This window comes from Orcinus orca, chromosome 1 (genome assembly GCF_937001465.1).
Source record: "Orcinus orca chromosome 1, mOrcOrc1.1, whole genome shotgun sequence".
NCBI lineage: Eukaryota > Metazoa > Chordata > Mammalia > Artiodactyla > Delphinidae > Orcinus > Orcinus orca.
In genome coordinates, this window is record NC_064559.1 from 202,055,435 (window position 1) to 202,078,820 (window position 23,386).

At 41.8% G+C, this 23,386-nt stretch overlaps 1 protein-coding gene across 2 annotated transcripts in view; it reads right to left on the reverse strand.

Annotated features, from left to right (window-relative positions):
- KAZN (kazrin, periplakin interacting protein) overlaps nucleotides 1–23,386 on the reverse strand; it is a 1,133,108-nt gene that overhangs the window by 802,745 nt on the left and 306,977 nt on the right. The gene's annotated exons all lie outside the window — the stretch shown is intronic.

Sequence of the window (23,386 nt, forward strand, 5' to 3'; positions counted from 1 at the left end):
CTATTCTATTTTTTTCTTTTAAAAACTTTGTGTGGTGTTATACCTTGATCCTTTCCTGTTGCTCATTTTTATGTAAAATTAGAATAGGGGTGTAGCTCAGGAGAGTTTTTCTAACTTTTCTAAGTTTAGACTTTAGAACACTGTCTTCTTTTGTTTTCATGTTATTTTCAAAATATATGGCAGCTTGTCCTCTGAGATGCTCTTCTTCAGTCCATATCTGTACATTCTCTTTCCCCTGTGTCTGTATCGCTTTGTTTGGGCTCTGCTCTCAGAAGCTTCTCCTCAGTGACCATCCTGGAAGGAAGGTTTTAAGAGGTCAAGGAACCCGTACTATTCCAGAAGCTTCAGAGTTTACCATAGACTCTCCAGCAGAGTATACAAAAGCTTTCCTAGTTTTGTCTACTTTTCAGTGAGTATCTGTTGGAAATTTTGGGATTCTCAGGTATGTCAGCTGCCTTGTTTCTTCCCTCAACTTCTTCTAAACTATTGCTGATATCATGCAGGTCCTTGTAACTTTTACCAGTTCATCCATTGGCGGATACCATGTCAGCTTGATTTCTGTATGATATTTGTGTGTTTTGGTTTTGGTATCTCTTTACTCTGTTTGGGGTGGGGAGGATTAAGGAGATTCAAAAGCTCTGCTGTCACTGCCACAGAATTTCAAGATATTTATACATTTGTATGTTATTGATATAGTAAGAAAAAAATTGACACACATGTATATATGGTATATTTTAGTTGGAAATAAAAGAAATATGATATAGAAGCTGAATGAACATGACTTTAATGAGAGGAAGTTTAGACTACCTGACCTCTCTGTTCTTCTCTAGTTCTGGGATTCTGTCGCTCAAGGCTTGAAGGAGACAGGCTGATGTGGGCGAAATAGGGTGGAGCCCATCAGACCTGAGTTTGAACCCAGCCCTATCACTTATTGTTAGCATGCCCTTGAATAAGCGCCTCTGTAAGCTTTAGTTTCCTCACCTGGAAATTGGAGACAGTACACCTTTATAAAGCTAAAGCACTAGTCCCAGAGTCACATCCTTCTCTTTTAGAGAAAAGCTTTCACCCAAAAAGACCAACCGTGTGCAATGAGTTAAGGCCACACAAATGGAACTTAAAATGAAACATTAAAATTCCCTCTTGGGGTGGTGCAGTGGTTGAGAGTCCGCCTGCCGATGCAGGGGACACGGGTTCGTGCCCCGGTCCGGGAAGATCCCACATGCCGCGGAGCGGCTGGGCCCGTGAGCCATGGACGCTGAGCCTGCGCATCCGGAGCCTGTACTCCGCAACGGGAGAGGCCACAACAGTGAGAGGCCCGCGTACCGCGGAAAAAAAAAAAAATTCCCTCTTATATGATACCAAGCTGTGACTTCAGAACATCAGCGGGTATTAGAATACTTGGTTAAGATAAATGGGAATGTTTAAGGAATGGTAGTACTAAGGTATAGAACAGCAGGTCCTTCCCACATTCCCTCCAAGCATGTCTACCAGGAAGGATTTAGTGGTCAATGATATAATCATTTTGGCTAAATAAATCCTACCACACTATACTCTGGGGAAATCTGCTGACGTGGCCTAAAAAATGAAAAACATGCTATGACACTCACATAGCTCTAAATTTCTCCATCTCATACTGACCTAATGGGTTGGTGTCAAGTACAAAGAATTATTGGAATGTTTTCACAAGCTCCTGTCACTCCAGATCTCAGCTTTGTCTATTTCTTAGCTTCCAACACTAGAAATGACTTTTACAATGAATGCTTAATAGTGAATTACTAACAAATGAATGAATACTCCAAGAATACTTAAATTAGGAACATGAGATTGCTAAAAGTTTTACAAAAGAAATTCAAGCACATCTCTCTTTCTATACCCCTAAATGTTGCCTCGTCTACAGAGATGTTTCATTTTCCCTTCCACTTACTGACCTTTTCCAAACTCAGCACAACTTATCATGCTACCTGTGTTTTCTATTGTTCTTTCCCATCCATAAGTTCTTGAGGATGGGGCTGCATCATGTTCAACTTTGCTTTCCCGGTACTTAGCCCAGGGCCTCACACATGATGTGCCTGCAATCATTGCTCATGGAATAAAGGAATAAATCCACTTTTTTTTCCCAATTATTCAGACTTCAGGACATCCTCCTTTTTCTCTCCTTTATTGTATTGAGGTCATTCTTCTACATCATACACTTCTGGGAAAAGTTGGGGAAAGTACAATAAAAAGTCATATATTTTGGGGCTTCCCTGGTGGTGCAGTGGTTGAGAGTCCGCCTGCCGATGCAGGGGACACGGGTTCGTGTCCTGGTCCGGGAAGATCCCACATGCCATGGAGCGGCTGGGCCCGTGAGCCATGGCCGCTGAGCCTGCGGGTCCGGAGCCTGTGCTCCGCAACGGGAGAGGCCACAACAGTGAGAGGCCCGCATACCGCAAAAAAAAAAAAAAAAAAAAAAAAAAAAAGTCATATATTTTGAAAATAAAATCATACCTTTTGCTACTTATTATTTAGGTCTAATAAGCATTTATTGGAAGGAGGAGAGTGAGAAGGTTGAGACTGTTGATTAAGATAAGTTTGGGGATTACCTAAGGATTTGTTTATTCACTATTTTAACAAATGTTTATCGACCACACAGTGTTTCAGATACTGCTCTAGGGCTGGGGTAGATCAGTGCACAAAACTAAGTCCGCACCTGCATGATCTTGCCTTGAGTTTGGGGAGAATAACGGTAAACAAATAAGCAAAAGCACATATCTCCTCATCTCAGGTAATGATATACACTCGGAAGACAAATAAAGCCAGAGTGAGGTGAGGTGGAACAGAAAGGGCCAAAGAACAACTATCTAAAGGAGTGAAAATTAAGCACAAATCAGAATGAAGTGAGGAAGTAAACCATACGCCTATTTGGAGAAACAGGGCTCAAGGCAGAGGGAAAAGTAAGTGCAAAAGCCCTGAGGTGGGAATGTGGGCCAGAGCAAGGTTCTTGGACAATTTTTTTATCCACTTACATTCACAGCTTTTATGATCTCATCCAATCTTATGGTTTCAAGCACCAATTACATATTAACGATTCCCAAATTGAAATTCAGCCTTGCATATCCAATTGCCTACTCCAGCATCTTCCCTTGGCTGTCTAATAGGCATCTCAAATTTGGCATTTCTGAATCTGAACTCCTACCACCATCTTGACTGTCTCAGCCAATGGCCCCCTCCCTCCTTCCATTTGTTCCTGCTCTTTCACATCCCACATACAATCAGTAAATTTTGTTGGTTCTTAAAAAATATGCCTAGCCCCCTTCTTCTACTGCTACTGTGCTCATCCAGGTTACCACCATTTCTGCTCTGAATCACCACAGTCTCCCCTTAACTGGTTACCTTGCTCCTAACAGTTAGAACACACAACACAGTTAGAATGTTCCTTCTAAAACTCAGTCAAATCATGTCACTCTTTGCCTCAAAACCCTCCACTAGTTTTCTAGAGTAGAAACCAAAGTCCTCATGAGGGCCTAAAAGTTACCTTTCTAACCGGCTCACCTCTGCATTCCCCCCAGCTTACTCTGCTTCAATCACACTGGCCTTTGTGCTGCTCCTCAAACACAACAGCTGTACTTTGGCCTCAGGACATTTGCACTTGCTTTTCTCAGTCCTAAATACACCTACTCATACATCTCCATGAATCACTCCATCTCCTTCAGGGCTTTGTTCAAAAGAGACCTTGTCCTTCATACCTGTCAGAATGACTTTCATCAAAAAGTCCACAAATAACAAATGTTGGTGAGGGTGTGGAGAAAAGGGAACCCTCATACACTGTTGGTGGGGATGTAAATTGGTGCAGCCACTACTGGAAACAGTATGGAGGTTCCTAAAACAACTAAAATTAGAACTACCATATGATCCGGCAATTCCACTAGTGGGGATATAACTGAAGAAAATGAAAACACTGATTTGAAAAGATACATGCACCCCTATGTTCACAGCTATTTACAGTAGCCAAGATATGGAAACAACCTGAGTGTTCATTAACACATTAACGGATAAAGAAAGTGTGGTGTATGAATATAATGGAATACTACTCAGCCATATAAAAGATTGAAATTTTGCCATTTGCAACAACATGAATGGACCTGGAGGCTATTATCCTTAGTGAAATACATCAGACAGAGAAAGACAAACACTCTCTGTTATCATTTACTTGTGGAATCTAAAAAATATAACAAACGAATGAATATAACAAAATAGAAACTGACTCACAGATACAGAGAACAAACTAGTGGTTACCAGTGGGGAGAGGGAAGGTGGGAAGGGCAGGGGATTAGGAGGTACAAACTACAGTGTATAAGATAAATAAGCTACAAGGATATATTGTACAGCACAGGGAATAGAGCCAATAATTTATAATAACTTTAAATGAAGTACAGTCTATAAAAATATTGAATCATGTTGTATACCTGAAACTAATATAATATTATAAATCAACTATACTTCAATAAAAAAAGAGGCCTTCTCTGACTCTCCTATGTAAAATTGCAATTCCTACTTCCATGGCATCCTCCACCATGCTCCCTGCCCTAGCTTCCTGTTTAAGCAGGAGGAAATGGGAGGAAACTAATAAGTATAACAGTAGCCCAAGAGAGGGTCCCTTCATGGGCCAGCGATGATGGAGCCAGCAACCTGGAGCAGTACAATGAATTCAACTCTGCTCGTCTGATACTCTTAAAATAAGATACAAGTGCTGTGAAAACATAAATGGTTTTCTCTATCTACTTAAGAAATAATCTGCTAAGAAGACTTTAAATAAATAGAGAAAATTTACATGTAAGAAAATCTACCCAAGTAGACTGTTAAATACAGGTGTATACCCTGCTTTATAAAATAAGCATGCTCCTGAAAAGTAGAGTGTACATTTAATTTCTGAACACCAGATGTTATTTTGAATTTTTTTTTTTTTGCAGCACGCGGGCCTCTCACTGTTGTGGCCTCTCCTGTTGCGGAGCACAGGCTCCGGACGCGCAGGCTCAGCGACCATGGCTCACGGGCCCAGCCGCTCCGCGGCATGTGGGATCGTCCCGGACTGGGGCACGAACCCGTGTCCCCTGCATTGGCAGGCGGACTCTCAACCACTGCGCCACCAGGGAAGCCCCTTGAATTCATTTTAAGAATTTATTACTTGAAAGAATTCTATAAGAATCCTAATATGAAGTGAATCATAAGTATCTTATTTAATTTCATGTATGAAACTAGATTTTCATGTATTCACATTGCATAAAATCGGGTAGATAGGCCCTAGAATTGCCTAGGTGGAGTGGTATGTTTTCAGATAAATTTTAAGGACAAAGTTAATAAGATTTTCTACTAGCGGGAACAAACACGTATAATCTGTTTCAGTCCTGGAGGCAGGAAGTTAGAAAGGGTAAGATTTCCTGATTTGGGCTGGTGTTGGCATCTGACAACTGGTTATAATGGAATTCCTTTGGAGGCTCCTACCTGCTCTCATTTCCCCGCCAGCAGCAGGGATATTGCAAAATTTATCAAACACGTCTCAGAGCTAGCTAATGTCACTTTCCATACAAAGAGAATCATAATTTAGAACTTAATTAAAAACAAACCCAGACAAAATCTCATTTTACCCTTTTTCTCCTGGTTTATAATCTGTAGTATATTGACCTGCAGAAAAAGAGCTAGTCATTCTTAAAAGCCTTCTTTTGTTTTTCTCCAAAATGAAACTTAAAAGAAAATTTGTGATCGTTTAACATAATTTCCCTTAATTTCTAAGGCTGTGAAAAGCAGTGCCTAGAAGCAAATGAACAGATGGTAAGAGAAAGATTTGTAAATCACAACTCCCCACCCACCTCCTGAAAATATGGAGCGATCATTAATTTCCAAATAATAGTAAATCCTTGCAGGGGATAATGCCAACTGTCTGCGTAAGGTAACCTGTGCCAGGCCCTGGTGCAACTTTGTCTTCAAGAGAAGAGGGTTGGCTGCAGTTCTTAAACCATTTCAATAAAACAACAGGAGCAAACACCACCTCTACAACATCACGGGCAGGAGTGCTAGCCATGGACTTTTCAGAAGAGACCTTCCAGCCCCACACGTAGAAGGGACACCTGGAACCACAAAGAAAAACACAAATGCCTGTGAGGCCAGGCTCATAGGAAAAGTGTCCATACCAATGTAGGAATCAGGCTAGGGGTTAAGACAAAAAGAACTAGGTGAGGGAGCCCCGAAATACGGAGCTTACCTGCCTATGTTAACTAACTAAAAAAAAAAAAAAAGAAAGCCCCTGGAGTGGGTTATGTCCTGGGCTGCCATTTTGAATCTCTTAGTGTAAGATCTGTAAGTGGTGGGCTGATAAACCAGCTCTCTGCAAAGAAAAAGGCCTGGATTTGTAGCCTTGGCCTATTGTCATGGTGTAAATACTCCCGTCATGGCCAATTTCTGGCTACTAATAGTTTAACAACTGGCAAAATTCCTGAATATTCAATCATCAGCCAGCTCCAGGATACCACTGACCCTAGTTTTCTGCCATCAATCTTTTGTCCAATCTCATTGTCCCTGTCTTGGTAATGAAAATTAAAAATAAAAAATAGGTTTGAATTTTGGACAAATATTTGAACACTGTGATTCAATTCCAAAGAACCCTATCCCATGTGGGTGCATGAGTGCCTTCAGTAAATGCACACGTGTAATAGAATTCCACACAACAGGGGTTCTCAGAGTGTCATCTGGGAAACATTAAATGTCCCCCAAATCCTTTCATGGTATCTGTGAGATCAAGACTATATTTATGATAATTCTAAGATGCTATTTGTCTGTTCACTCTTTATTCTCTCGTGAGTGCACAGTGGAGTTTTGCAGCGCCTACATAATGTGCGATCTTGCAACAGAGTAATCATAGAAGCAGCTGTAAGAATCCAAATGTCTTCTATTTAGCTACGCATTAAGGAGATTTGCAGAAATGTAACATAATGCCACTCTTCTCAATATTTTTTAATAGGATATAGTAATTTTTCATAAATTATTTATGTTAACATAAAACAGGTTTTATTGTTGCTGTTTTAAAATAAATTAATAAACAATTTCAAAATTCCTCAGCTTTAATTGCTATTAAGTTAAATATTGATAAATTTAATACACATAAGCAAAAACTTCTAGGGGCCCTCAGTAATTACTGAGTATAATGCAGTTGGTTCTAAGACCAACAGGTTTAAAAACCACTGCCATACAATAACGCATGTCCAATTAACACATTCATTAGAGAAGAAGATTTAGGCTCTCTTGCCCCCGGTGTTTCAACTCTGCTGTAGCTGGCATGCCAATGCAGGATGATTATAAATGCAAGTGTCTTCTGCTCTCACTACGCTACAGAGCCAACACAACCAATGGCCCAGAGCAGGTCCACAAATGCTGCTGAAGGCATGAACGGGAGCAGGAAAAGGATAAATTCACATCAGAGGGAGACATCAAACCTAAGAATCAGTCACCCATGAGTCCAGACCCTGAAAACAGTAGCGTCTCATCTGCAAGGGCAGCCCTCGGTGGGTACCACCGAGGGACTGGCCTCACATGGGTGTCCACAGTCCCAATTTTATGCACAGGCTGCCATCACTTGGGATATAGCATCTCCCTGCAGGCCACCTTTGCCCGGGTGTACCCAGCCAGGTGCATATTCACCAGTGTCAGACTGCTATACAAACAACTACAACGATCAACTCTAGGTACACGCACTGTTACCTTGCCCATCAAACTGGAAGTTGGGTCTAGGTCTATAGATAAACTGTTAGTAGTAAATGTATTAGGGTTATACTTGTACTACAGTGATCTACAATAATCACCTACCTATTTAAAGTGATGTTTGTATCTTAATTTATTATTGTCCTTATTGCTATGAAAGAAAACACCCATCATTTCAGAAGTGTTTGTGAACAGTTGGCAGATTTCTTTCAAAAGAAAAAAGTCCAGAAGACCTAGAGTTTTATTGTAAGCAAGAAGGGGATAGAAAGAGATGGGTGTATGATGGGAAAAAAATACCTCCACCGATCCTTATATTTCCACGTGGAGGAAACTTCAGGCCTCGTGGACCAGCCCCTTATACGCTGTACCAGGGAGCAGTGAGTCACCAGCTCCATAGGTGATAGTCAGTGGTTCCTAGTTTTGAAAGGGGTGGAGCTGATCTAGGAAATGTGGAAGCACTCGGGTTGGGTTCTCGTTGTGCTGGGTCAGCGTGAGGCTGTGATCTGGGTGACTACATACAATGCCTGAAGATCCCGTATCCCCTTGGTGACTCACCCACTGTTCCAGAGTGGGGCAGTGGTGGGAGTTCAGGGGAGGGGAGCAGAGAAGGTAAACAAGCATTTCAGCTGCATAGCAAAGCCGTGTTCTCCAAACAGCTTTGTCCAAAAGGGACATTGTGATGTCCATTTGCTAGGCTCCTGTGATCAACTGCCAGGATAGTTCCAAACTCAAAGGCAGGGAAGCAGGAATGTCATTTGCAGACCTCTTAGGACCTCAAAAGGGAGATGGGGTGGAGGTTGGCTAACAAATGATTGGAGAGGCAGCCCAGGCAGAGATAAGACAAAGGCGCAGTCCCCTGGGTATAAACCCACCTCTACCTCCCCCTAGTTCTGGGCGACCCAGGGCATGTCATTGGCCTATACCCGCCTTTATTTTCTCATTAGTTAAATGCAGGAAATTGTACCCACGTCGTCAGCGTTACTCTGAGGATGAAAAGACAAAGCACCACTCTACAGAGCATGGGCTGTCAGGAGGTGCTCGAAGGACTCTGCTCTTTTCTTAAACCCGTTACAATCCGTGATCACAAAATGATTATAGCAGTTTATTGTCTCTCTCTCCCACCCAACTGTCAACCCTCTGAGGTCAGAGACTAGTGGTTGTTTGGTTCACCCCTGTTTACCCACAGACTAGCCACAGTCTTGGCATGGGATAATTGCTCAGTAAACTTTGAGTGAGCAAGTTAATGAATGGGAGTTATTATTTACTGTCCCATAAATTACCTTAATGGAGAATTTTGTAATACCTATTTTTTATATAGCCTTGAGCACTGGCAACCATGTATATGTTTACATGAGAAACACTTCAGGATTAGAACGAGGTCTTGATTTCTAAATACAGATAGCCGGCACAATATGACCAGCTACCGTTAGCCTTTGCCTCTTCCACGCCGGGGGATGGAGAAGTATTATGGACACAGGAGATAATCCTCATTTTCTTTGTTGTTAAATCAGCGCAAACAGCATAGGCACTCTTTTAGTCTGTGATCAGGTTCAAAAAGATCAAAGCTGAAACTAATAGGGCACATGGCTCGAGTAAATGATATTTTTAAAGGATGGGAGGGGAATGGGTGTCTCGGGAGGAATCTTTGTGAAGTGTTTACATCGGGAGAAGAGAACAGCTTGTTGCTAAAGCTTCAGCGCAAGTTGTGAACTTCCATTCTCTGCCATCGGCCAGCTCAGCCCCTCCTCGGCCTGACCATTTTCTGCCATTTAGATATGAAGTGTGCACACCACCCCTAAGGAGGTCTCAGAAAGCCCTCTGGTATTGGACTGTCCTTGATCTTGGCTTCTGCTTAGTCATCTGGGCACTAAAGTGTGTCTTCTCTGGTGCTATGTCCCTGAACACATCAGAACACCTATTGTATGTCCTGGGTTCAAACCACCAGGGCCAAAACTACAGAGAGATGAATGGGGTAGAAAATGTAAAGGGTACCAGCAACCTCAGCAAAAACAATCCACACGATACAAAATATCACAATTTGAAATAAAAACAGGATCCGACATGGTCAGGATTAGGTGGGGTGAGTGAGGTCCAACTGTACAACTGTAGGTTTGGATCCTGAATTCATTTTAGTTTTGGATATTTTGGTCATCACAATAAAGCTTTAAAAACCATGAAGGTTTGGAGAGGACATTCACAACTGCTACCAGCAAATGCATTTGGTATTCTAAAGGTCAGGAACTTGGCAATAAGCAATAAAATTCTTTAAAAGTGTTCATCCCCTTTGACCTCCTCATAACACCTTTAGCAATTTATTGTGGGGAAAGATCTAGAAATGCACACAAGATTCATTTACAGTGACATTTATCACAGTGTTATTTATAGCAAAGAAAAACCTGGAAAAAACCTTAGCGTCTAGATACACGGGAGTGGTTAACTAAATGCTGATACAGCCACATGATGACACGGTATGCAGCTATAATACTAGAAAACACCTACAGTTTTCCTCCTGAATAGGGAAAAACCCAGTTCTTCCCTACTGTATTTCTCTCTTGTGAGTCTCCTTTACTACTTAGAATACTTCTGACACTTCTGGTCACCAAATGTGTGCGGGTTTTTCCCCACATCAAGCAATTCCCTTCAATGCCAGCTGGGTGTCCTACAATTTCATCTACCTGGAGACAGTGTCAGATCTCACAGGTTAAGGGCTCAGTCCTACAAGACTGCTCCCACCCCGCTTCAGATGCCAACTGCATAGTAGGTCCCCAAGTAACCCACAACTTCTGTCCAGTTTGGCTACAAATTGGAGGTTCTCCACCCCAACCCCTTCCTTGGTTCAATTAACTTGCTAGAGTGGCTCAACAGAACTCAGGGAAACACTTACTTATGCCAGTTTCTTAAAGGATATGGTAAAGGATTACAGATGAACAGCTAGATAAAGAGATACATAAGGAGGGTTCCGAGCGCAGGAACTTCTGTCCCCATGGAGTCTGGGTGTGTCACTCTCCCAGTGTGGATGTGTTCACCCATCTGGAAGCTCACCCAACCCTATATTTCTGGGATTTTTTGTAGAGGCGTCATCATGTAGGCATGAATGGGGCTGGGAATTCCAAGCTTCGAAGCATGGCTTGGTCTTTCTAGTGACCAGCCCTCATCCAGGAGCCACCCAAGAGCTCACCCAGAGTCACCTCTTTAGAACAAAAGACACTCCTACCACCCAGGAAATTACAAGAGTTTCAGGAGCTCTGTGTCAGGGATGGGGGTCAAAGACCAAATATTAGAACAAAAGATGCTCTTATCAATTAGGAAATTACAAGGGTTTCAGGATCTTTGTGATAGAAACAGAGGACAGAGACCATATATTTTCTATTAACTCACAGCAGCCACTAATAATCCAATTTTGAGGAATGCTTAATGACATGGGAAAATCTCATGAAGTAATGTTAGGCTGGAAAAGGACAGTACGAAGGATATTTAACTAAGGTGCAAAGGATGATGTCTAATCACTGCAGACTGTACAGCAGTTTCCATGACATTCAAAGTGGTGGTGGTAGGCGGGGGAGGAGTGGAGTTCACACCAAATCACCAAACAGCCCACAAAGAGAACTGCACGATTTTGCCCAAGGTTTCCTTTCCTCTACTGGTGTGTGGCAAGGCTACTGCAATGAACAGTAAACAGGGAGACCTATAACTTTTTCTCTTATTATCCACTGAGAACCAAAACTGCAGGTAAAGTATAAACACAGCCACATGGTCTCTGTTTTGCAGACACTTATATTCCTTCAGAAGAACAATAAACACCGAACTGACTATACGGACTAGAAAACAGGTAGGATAAAATATTAACCACTGGTGAAACTGAGTAGGACCCTGAGGGGCCTTCCCGAGGACAGACACACCCCCATGGCCTGCATCTCTTGCTTGTAGAAAAGCTTTACCTTCTAGCTCTCCCTGAGTTCCAAACAGCAAATTCAGTCAGAGAAGTGAGAAAATACAGAAACAAAGGAAAACAGTCAAGTAAGACAGACTAATAATTGTTTAGCCATAAAACAAAGTCAAGGACCTTGGGTTCCTCCTCAAGGTCTATAGATAATATCCTGAGCTATATCCTTGTGTTGTTTTGCGGATACTAAAACCCCCAACAGGTGGAAGGAATTAACTGCTGACTACCAGCACATAGACCCCAGACTGGTTGGAACCAGAAGGTTAATGACTGAGATTCCTGAAACATCATCCTGTTACCTCACCAACAACCAATCAGAGAGTGTCCATGAGCCAATCAGGCACCCTGTGGCTCTCTCCCTCACACCGTCTTTAAATCCTCCCCCAAAAGCCTCTGGGTCTTTTGAGCATGATCTGCCCATTCTCCTTGCTTGGCCCTGCAATAAATGATGTACTTTCCTTCACCACAGTCCAGTGTCAGTAGATTGGCTTTGCTGCATATCAGGCAAGTGGACCCAAGTCTGGTTCAGTAACACTTGTATTTTCCAAATTTTCTTTTACACAGTTACAGCACTGAAAAAAAAAAAAGAAAACAGAGGCGGATGGGAACTGGATTCTGTAATTATTCCATTGCTTTCTCATTAATTTTAGGTATGAGTATATACTTCCCATGCGGCAATGCTTACTTATCTTTGAATGGAATTTTAATTAGATATATGTGCTCACCAATAGAATAATGTGTTCAAGTAATATTAGCTATAGAGAAAATCCTGTTTTCACCGCTACAATGCATCATTTCCATTAAAAAAAAAAACTTTACAACAAATTAAGTTGGAAATTTCTATTTAGAAAGAATTAAAATGCTGGCTGGGGCCATCGTACAATGGGCATTGCTATATATTAACTGCATGACAATGCTGAATATTTTAATTTCCTTTTGGCAAGTCCCTCTTCCATTGTAGCTTGGCCCAACTCTTGGATCTTTCAAACTCCGATTTCTCATTCCTAATCCAGAAGAACTTTGTTCCCTGTGGTGGAGACTAGGCTAGCTGACTCTTAAGCCTACTTCCTCGCAGTCCTGAGAACACAGCTGTACTACATTTTCCAGTCTCTCTTGCAGTTATAGCCATGTGGCTAAGCACTGGCCAATTACACATAAGTATAAGTGATGGATGCCCAGGCATGGTCCATCCAAGCCTCCTACATGCATCCAGTCTCTTTCCCCTCTACTGCTAAATGCAGAGTAGGCAGCCACGAGGTGGAAGGAGACTGGGTCCCCTATGAATGACCATGAGGAAGGCCATGCATTATTTCGGATTTCCAAGAACTCAGGAACACCTGTTTTGGACTTCATGTCGGCAAGAGATGAGCTTTTATTGGTTAAGCTGCTGAGATTTTAGGATTTGTCTGTTAGAGCAGCTAGCATTTGCTGATACACCTCCCTCTTCTCCATTCTTGTGGGTCTTCAAAAGGCTATTAAAACTGACCTCCAATGTTATGTTTTCCCACTAAGTCTCATCTATTATGTGAACTCGTGTGAGCTATGTCAGCTTAAAAATGCTTGTACATGCCTTGGCAAAAATTAGTCAATGCCTTGTCAATTCTGTAATTATGGAATTCTACGTGGATACAAAACAGTCTTTTTTGTTGCTCCAGAAGTTGAACCATTTTTTACATCTGTCACTTTTCAATAATTCTAAGCTCATGTGACTAAAGACACATACACTTTTTTCATTTACAGGAATAGAGTATAGTACAAAGAAAAAATGGAAGAGACTGAGTGAAATGTCAAATAAATTTCTGTTTCTCCTTGTGGCACATGAAAAGAATTTACATCTTGCCCCATTTTTAATATGCCATAACTTAACCTCAGTTAACTTACTATTTAAAAGTAAGACTTTAGCAGTTTAAAAGCCATATAATTGGATCATCCTCTTTTGAAGATTAAATCACCTGTGCTAACCCTTTCCCTATGCCGGAAGTTCTTCCTCAGAGGGCAGGTATGGCAAATGCATCCTGGCATGTCCTATACAAGGTAGAGAACAGAAGTGTTCTATTTGTTTGCGAGGAGGAAGAATAACAGTCAAGAAGTAGTTTCTGGTGATTGTTTGGAAAATAATGAGGAAACTAGAGCGAAATGGGAAAGAAACCTCAAGTTTAATAAAACATGCAAATATTTCAAAAGGAAAAATTTCAAGAATGGCTCAGCGAGTCTTACCTGCACTATTCTACTCCCAACCTTTCTCCTTCTCCAAAAGAGTAACGGCATTTAAGTTTACAAACTCGTAAGGAGTAGTAAACAAGCCATAGGGATCTAATGCACAGCTTAATGAACGCAGACAATATTATACTATAATTATCTAATGTGATTAAATATTACTACATCGGTAACCATATTACTGATACAACATATAAATGTATCAAAGTAACACGCTGTGCACCTTAAACTTACACAATGTTACATGTCAAACGTATTCAATTTAATAAAAAGTAACAACCCATAAAATAAATGGGCAAAGCTTCTTTCTTTGGTTTTCTATTAAAAGCTTAATTTGCAACACATCCAAATATGGGTTCTGTTGCACTCTGTGGAGAAAATTGATGGACCCTTTGTCCTAGAAGGAGCACAGGCTGGTGGTTAAGGAGAAGGCCATTCATTTCCCTCCGAGACAGGAGGCAGACCACAATGGCAGCTGCAATCATGCTTGCTATTGTTGCGATGAACATTTGGGACACTAAAATAAATTCATTGCATCAAAAGATTCTTTCACTTTCCCCACCACATCATCTTAATGGAGAAGTCATACCACTTTGAGCTGCATTTACTGCTGAAAGGGAATAATGGCTTCTAAAATTACTTTAGCACATAATGAATTGTACCTAAGTTTATTGGGTTACGGGACAACATTTTGGTTTTAGTGAAGGCCATCTTTCCAGAAGGCCCTGGACTCTGAGTCAATTCAATTACTCATTCGTCAAATTCAGGGAGGTGAATCTCTGTTTTAGCTTGAAATCTCCAACTATTTCCTCTGCTTGAAATAACTTCATTTCTTAAACTCACAAACATGTTCTTATATCCAAAGCTAAGGCTGAAAAACATTACAGATCCTGGAATTGAGCAATTAATTCAAATAAAATACAAAAGGAAGGATAAAGGAGCGAAGCCAGACAATTGCAGGGTAACAAGGTATAGCCTTCAGTCCTAAGTACACGCTCAGACTGGAAAGGTCTTACAACTTAATGGCCGCACACTGAAGCTGTTCCCTGTTATCCATTTTAAAATATTTATTGATCTCCTACTGTGTGCCGGTACTGAACATTTCCTCCTGTTCTCTATTCTCCCAAGAAGATCTGCTTGGTGCATTATTTAGTATAATACAACATGTTTCTATCAGAATAATTCCTTGTATTGGCAGAGCACCAAATTTCGTAAAATACTTTCCTATTTACGATCATGACTTTCATCCTCACGTGGTTATTGCAAACTTCAGGTGGAGAAGTGTGAAGATACCTAGCGCGCTGACTTGCACCGACGCAGATCCTTCATTAACGTTAGCCGCCTCCTTCATTACACTCTTGAGGTTGCTACCTAAAATAGTGGTGTCCCCATTTTTGCAGACATGAACACCAGCCCTGGAGATTAAAGGACATTTCAGAAAGTCACCTAGCAAGTTAGTCATTGGACCGACCGAGAGCTTGTTCTCCCTACCCCACCCCTACTCTGTCCGCTGCACTGGCCCCAAGTGCCTGGGGCATCCCGGAGCTCTGAAACAACAGGGGAGAAGCTTCCCTACTGAACAAGCTTATTCAGCCATAACTCCCTGCATAGGCAAGATCAGGTTAGAAGTACTGTCTCAGCAAGTTGCACATTTAGAATGCCTTCTCTAAAAACCGCAGGGGAAGAACGAGTGGAAACGGATGGCTGTCCCAAAGCAGCCCCAGCTGAAGCAGAAGACAGCCAAGTCTCTGGTGGTTCTGACCAAGCTAAAGAGGACCTAGGGGTATAGCGTGCAGGGTAAATGCAGGAGCTTCTGAATCCAGTGTCCTGGTTCTAATCGTGCCTCCAGCACTTACTACGTAGGTGGTGTTGTTTGCACAGGTCACTAACCTCCCTCTTCCTCTATATGGGAAAATTTTAATATAGACATACATCATTTTATTGTGCTTCACAGACACTGTGTTTTATACAAATCGAACGCCTGTGGCAACCCTGCATCAAGCAAATCTATTGGCGCCATTTTTCCAGCAGCATCTGCTCACTTCCTGTCTCTGTGTCACATTTCGGTAATTCTTGAAATATTTCAAACCCTCCACCAGCAAAAGATTATGACTTACTGAAGGCTCAGATGGTTAACACTTTTAGCAATAAAGTATTTTCAAATTAAGGTATGTACATTTTTCAAGATATAATACTCTTGCACACTTAATAGACTATAGTGTAAACATAATTTTTATATGCACTGGGAAACCAAAAAATTCATGTGACTTTCTTTAGTGTGAGATTCACTTTATTGGAGCAGTCTGGAACTGAACCTGCAATATCTCTAAGGTACGCCTGTACTCACCACATTGGATTTTTAAGCGGATTAGATAAATGTGCTTAGAACAGACCGTGGCATTTAGAAAGCTCTTTGTATTTGTGAAAACAAAATAAGGTAAAATAAGAGAGGAACAATGTTCCAGGGCAAGGAATCTCACTTGGCTTTCTTAGATCAAGTGAGTTGCTGCTAAAGGGATTTAACTATGGAATAAACTTATGCTGGGGCTTTGTCCATGGAACCCACACACAAAGGCCCCTTTCAGAAGCAGGCCAGGCCAGCCCAGGTGGGGATGTTGGTAGGGGAGGGTGGCCTGACCTGCAGGATAGCTGCCAGGCTCTGCCAGCTGCTCCAGGGCAACCAGGGCCCGATGCCAACCAGCCGCCTTGTCTGAATCGCTAGGACTTTCCAAGGCCCCTGAAGTAGAGAGCTGGGTACCATCAACAGCTCACACAGATTCCTCAACTGCTGAAATCAACAGATAAGCACTCCCATTTACTCTCTTGAGAAAGAAAGAAACACTTGGAGATGGAGTTGGAGAGATGGAGAGGGAAGGAGGAAGGAAGGGAAAGAGAAAAAAAACAGAGCTTTACCTGAAAAACAAAAGGCTCAAAAGAAATGTCTATTACAGGCATTTGGGAGCCGGGAATGTATTATCAGTCAAGATGCAAAACCAGATCTCTAAAGGCTATCTTTGCTCATCATTCGTTATCTAACCCAACACCCATCCTTCCTCTCCAGATTAATTGGGTTGAGAGAGGCCACGCACTAATCGAATGAGAGAAGCACAGGTGTATTGGGGGCATTCTTAAGGAAAGCTTGTGTCTGAGTAACAAATACTAATGATCCTGCCAGGAGCTCCCTGGTCCTTGGTGGAGTGAGCCAGCCAGCCGGGTGCACTATCTTTCAAAAAGGTCTCAAGAAGCAACGTAAGACCATTGGCAGGCGTTTACTTCCAGCCCAGGTGTGACAAGAAGGGTTAGAATATGAATTGATTTTCTGAATCGGATATGCATTAAGCATTTCCCTTAGAAAAATAAATTCAGCCAAACGATATACTGACTAAAGGACAAGATATATGTGCAAAAATTTTATATACTATATAAATTATACATAATATAGGTATACAAACATACTATGTCATGAAGCATGTACCATATTAAACATTTTAAGTGTTTTCTGCATTTACGTGTATGTGGTCTGAAATGTAGTACAAAGAACATATATACAGCATATACTTATATACATAGATGAACCAGGCTCAGCCTGAATCCTTAGGAGACTAACATATTGTAGAATAATAATGAGACACATTTTTCTCTCTTAAACTTGTTTTCAGTTTTTCCATATTGGGAAGACCTTTCCCCTACTGGTTATGAAAATGATAACATGCTCACTGGAGAAATTCAGAAAAAGAAAATGAAATAAAGAATAGAAAAGTGTTATCTCGCTGTTCACAGATCGTGCCTGTGAACATTTCTGTGTATTTCCTTGCTTTTACTTTTTACTTACCAATTTATCATGGACACGTTTCCTTGTCAGTAAACATAGATCTACCTAATTGTGTTTAATGGTTGTAGAATATTCTATTCTAGAGATCAGCCAAAATTCATTCACCCAATCAAATATTATTGGGTTCACGTCTGGTTTCCAATTTTTTCACTCCGTGAACAAGAGTTAAGTGTTAAATAGTGGAAAGACAAGTCTATGTAGGACATGCATGTATCAAAAAAACTGAAACCGTATATTAATACTACCCACTTTTATCTGTGATGTGAATGGAACAGAGTGATCACATAGGTAACTCCAAACAGTGGCTTCCCCCCAATTTCACTCATGCTGTCTTCAGCAGGGATAAGCAAAAGGAAATGTTGGGTATAAACAGCATGCAGAATTTATACTCTGTCCTGTCACCAAGCCCAAGATCCATGTGGGACTCTGAGTTCTCTCCTTCACTGGCACTAAAGCTGGGCAGAGGGCAGGAGTAGAGGGAAGAAGTGCTAAGAACATAATTACAAGCCTTAATTTCTAAATGTGGTTTTGCTGCAAGCTCTCTTGGTAACCTTTTCTAGGAGCTTCCAGTAAGGAAATCTTTCCTCATACCCCCATAAAATGTCTCTTGTTCCACTTATGGTCAATTTCTCTTATTTAGTCCTCAGAGGCCTCCCTTCAACCACATGCCAAGCACCTGCTTTATACGGGTGAACAAGACAGACACAGGCTCCGCCCTTACGGAGCACAGGAATACTGAGGCTTCAGTAAAGTTGCTGAATCTGTGATAAGTTCTGGGGGAAGGAGGAGTAGCTGGTGGTGGGCTACATGAGATCGGGTGGTCAGGAAGGCCCCTTTGAGGGGTGACTTTTTAGCTGAGGCAGAGGACAAAAGGAAGGAGCTGCGCGAGTACCCTGCAGAGAGATCTTCGCATGCAGGGCAGGGTGACACGTGCAAAGGCCCGCGGGGGGAGAGGCCCACCCACCTAAATGAAGCCCAGTGTGGCTGGGCAGCACGTGGACGGAAGAGAGGCAGGAGGGTGACCAACTTATCTGGGTTTGCCTGGGACTTTCCCAGTCTTAAAACTCAAAGTCCCGTGTCCTTGAAATCCTTCCGTCCTGGGCAATGTGAACACTGGTCAACTTTTCGGCAGGGTTTTCAGCAGAGACTTACAAGCCAGGGAGGAGAGTGCAGATTTATTCTAACTTCAGTGGGGGAGCAATTAGAGTTTTAAGCAGGAACAGGAAATGATGTTTGACCACTAACTACTCAAGGTAAAAATACAGGAATCATCTTGATTCATTTCTTACCCTTAACCCCACATCATCAGCCTTTCAATGCTGTCTCCAAACTCTCTCAAACTCACCAATGTCTCTACTTTCTGTTCTTACTACTCTAATCCAAAGCCCTACAGGGTATTGATTAAAAGCGTGGGTTCTGGTACTGGCTGTGTGATCTCCAGGAACCTCCTTAACCTCTCTGTGCATCAATTTCCTCATCTGTCAAATGGAGATAATAGAAGGGTGGTAGGGAAGATTGAAAAAACAAGCATATGTGAACTGTTTTGACTAATGCTGGGCACTTCACTAGCCCTCAGTAAATGCTGGCTTTCATACTAATAGTTTGAACATTCATTTTTTTTTTCTTTTGTTGTTACTGTTTATTTGTTTTGTTTTTACACAGCAAGATCCTTTTTGACCCACCTCCTAGAGAAATGGAAATAAAAACAAAAATAAACAAACGGGACCTAATGAAACTTCAAAGCTTTTGCACAGCAAAGGAAACCATGAACATTCATTTTTGATGGCAGGATTCTGGTAGCTCCTTACCCGGTCTCCCTGCTTTCACTATCACCCCCAACCCTCCAACCCTTCCACCATCTATTCTCCGTTAGCAGCCAGAGACATATTTGTAACAAATCAGATGTTTGTCAGCATCCTCCCACCCTTCTTCAAATCCTTCAGTAACCTCCATTTAACTCTTGGAATAAAATTCAAACTCCTTCCTTGACCTCCAGGACCCTTTGTGACCTGAGTTATACCAGCCTTTCTCTAGTAGCTTTTCAAGTTTTGTTTCTATTCTTGAAAACTGAAATGTCACTACAGTATTTCAACATATGAGCTGTTGCCACTACTACTACTACTACCACTTCTACCACTGTTACTATTCTCCAATTCTGGGAGGAAGCCAGTGAGCCAGTTCAGTCTGAGGACACATGACCTTATTCAGCTCTATGAAAACTCCGGCTATTAAGTCTTCACATGTTGACTGCCCTTCATCCCCTCCATTCTTTCTCCTGCTTCTCCTGTTACCTCTGGTCCACACCTCTTAACTTCGCTTTTAGAATTCGCATTTTTCTTCCCCTATGCTGCACTCTGGGAGAATCTCAGCTTGACATTCCTATGCTTGCTCTTCATAATTGTTCATTCTTCCCATCTGCCCCGAAAATGAGTTGGTACTGGTCGTCTGAATATTTGTATTTTTTATTTCTAAGATCCCTAATTCATTCTTTCTTAAACTCTCCCTCCTTGATAACCTACTCAGGGACATCACGGCTGCCACAGTCCGACTCATTCCTGCACTGTCAGTCTTGCTTTTTCTACTTGATCATTCTCATCAGCAAGATGTGATATACCACCCCCCTTTTTTTAAAAAACAAACAAACAAACAAAAAGCCCACTTATCTTGATTCCATAGTCTCCTCTGGCCACTACACTAATTATCCCCTCCTTGGTAAAACTCCTCAAAGAAATCACCTCTACTCCCTACCTCTATGCCCCTCCTCCATGCTTTCTCAAACTCACTCCAGCTGAGGTTTTGTCCCCAGACTCCACCAAATTTGCCCTTATCAGGGTCTCCAACGACCTCCACGTTGGCACACCCAGTGATCATTTGGAGTCCCATTCTAGTTCATCTATCACCAGAACTTCTCACACAGGATCACTTCCAGGCTCTTAAAATGCTTTCTTCACCTCACTTATGGGCCAACGCGCTCATGATTCTGCTCCAACTTTACTGGCCATTCCTCCTCAGATTTTTGCATAGTTCCTCCTCCTCTCTCCAGCCTCTGAAGGTTGGACTTGTCCAGGGCGTAGTCCTGGGGCCTCTGCTCTCCTCATTTATACTAACTCCCTAGATGAACTCACTCAGTCTCAGGACTGTGTGCCTGCAGTCTGGTTCTTTCTCCTGAACTCCAGTCTTCCACTCAACATCTCCATATGGAGGTCTCCTAGACAACTCAAGTTCATGTCCAAAGCCAAACTCTTGGTCCCATCTTCCATGATGCACCCCTTACCCTCTGTCCCTCCCTCCCTCTGGTCATCTTTATTCTTCCAGGCCCCTCGACTATTCTCTATCTCACCTCACATCCAGTAGGGCCACAGATTTTGTTGGCAACCCCTTCAAAAGATTTCCAGATGTTAACCATTTCTTACCACCTTTAAGATGCAATGTTCCAAGTCACTTTGTTTCTTACCTGGGTTATTGAAACAGTCTCCAGTTGGTGGCCTCGTTTCCATCCCTCATCTGCCATGCTCGAGTCTCTCCACGACAGTCCAAAGTATTCCTTTTGGGATGTTTACTCAAATCTTACCAGCCCTTTGCCCAAAACCCCCATGGCTTCCCCTGTTGCTCAGAGAAAAAGCCAGAGTCCTTCAAATCCGTAAGTGATCTGCCCTGGCCCACATCTGATTTAATGTCTAAGGCTCTCACCCTTGCTCAACCTGCTCCAACCATATAGGTCTCCTGGTTGTTCCTTGAAGAGTTTAGACATCCTCCTGACTCAGGGCCTTGGCACCCACTGTTCCTTCTGTCTGGAACGTTCTTCCTCCTGCTACCCATTTGACTCATCTACTCCCTCTCTTCTTTGAGGGCTTTTCTGATTCTCCTGTATAAATAGTAGCCCCTCCCCATTCCTGTACCTTTGAAACCTCTTACCCCACCTTATTTCTCCCCAAAACACACATTACCTGACATATATAGTTACTGGTTTCATTAGTTATTTTTTGGTCTCTCATAACTGGACTTTAAACCCCATGAGGACCGAGCCTTAGCCTTCTTGCTGTGATTCCCCAGTGCTTCAACTGTGCCTAACATATAGAAGGAACTCACTCAATACTGGTAGCATCAATGAATGGGCAGATGAAGGACCTTGGTTCTGATTTCTTGGATGCAATATTCCATGTCATCTCTCTAAAGATACTGACTCTACTTATTTGAAAATTCTGTTCTAATTTCTACATTGACTATTTTCTCAGATGTAAGTTTTCAGTTTATTGAGTCTGGAATTCTATAATTTCTGTCTCATTTTGTTGATGGTTTTCAAATGTTTGGTAATTTTTTTTATTATTATTGTGAGTCATTTTTGTAGTGAAAATCCCTAACAGATAACTCTCTGGTTTTGTTTAGATGGCCCACTTTGGACAAGCCCACTTTTCCCTCCAACCTCTCCTCTTTGGGCTTCTGGGATTAAATCCTGAGGAACACTTGGGCACAGACAAGGAGCTGTCAGCAATGTAGGGTAAAAATGAGGTGTGTGAGTGAGGTCCCCAGAAGCCCAGAGAAGAGAAGGTAGAGGTACAGTGATGCTAAATGATGCCCATCACTTGGCTTTGGAAGAGTAAATCTGTCCATACTGATGAATAAAGAACAGCCTTATCAATGAATTAGAAACATTCCATTAGTGAAAAAAATTCAGAAAAATTCTTTTTCTTCTATAAGAAATCATTGTGTCTACAGAAAGTTTCTATAAAACAAATCATTGGTCCTTCATTGAAGGGCTGACCTCTTTGGCCAAAATGAATTTTCCAGCCAACTGTGTCAACAGCTTAATTGTGCTCCCTTGAAATAAAGCTATGCTTGAGTCAAAAAGACAACAAATAACAAGTCTTGGTGAGGATGTGGAGAAAAGGGAACCCTCATGCACTGTTGGTGGGAATGTAAATTGGTACAGCCACCGTGGAAAACAGTATGGAGGCTTCCCAAAAAAATTAAAAATAGAGCTACCATACAATCCAGCAATTCCCCTCCTGGGTATTTATCCTAAGAAAAGAAAAACACTCATTCCAAAAGATATCTGCACCCTTAAGTTCACTGCAGAATTATTTACAATAGCCAAAATATGGAAGCAACCTATGTGCCCATCAGTAGACAAACGGATAAAGATGTGGTAAACACACACACACACACACACACACACACACACACACACACACAATAGCATATTCCTCAGCCACAAAGAAAGAATGAAATCTTGCCATTTGCAGCAACGTGGATGGACCTGGAGGGTATTATGCTAAGTGAAATAAGTCAGAGAGAGAGACAAATAGTGTGTGATCTCACTTGTATGTGGACTCTAAAACAAATGAACAAACACAACAAAACAGAAATGACTTATAGATACAGAGAAGAAACAGGTGGTTGCCAGAGGGGAGGGGGGATGGAGGGATGGGGGGATGAGAGAATAGGTGAGGGAGGTTAAGAGGCACAAACTTCTAGTTACTAAATAAATGAGTCACAGGTATGAAATGTACAGGGTGGGGAATATAGTCAATAATTATACAAAATCTTTGTCTGGTGACAGATGGTAACTAGACTTACTGTGGTGATCATTTTGTGATGTATAGAAATACCGAGTCACTATTTTATATACCAGGAACTAACACAGGGTTGTAGGTCCATTATAC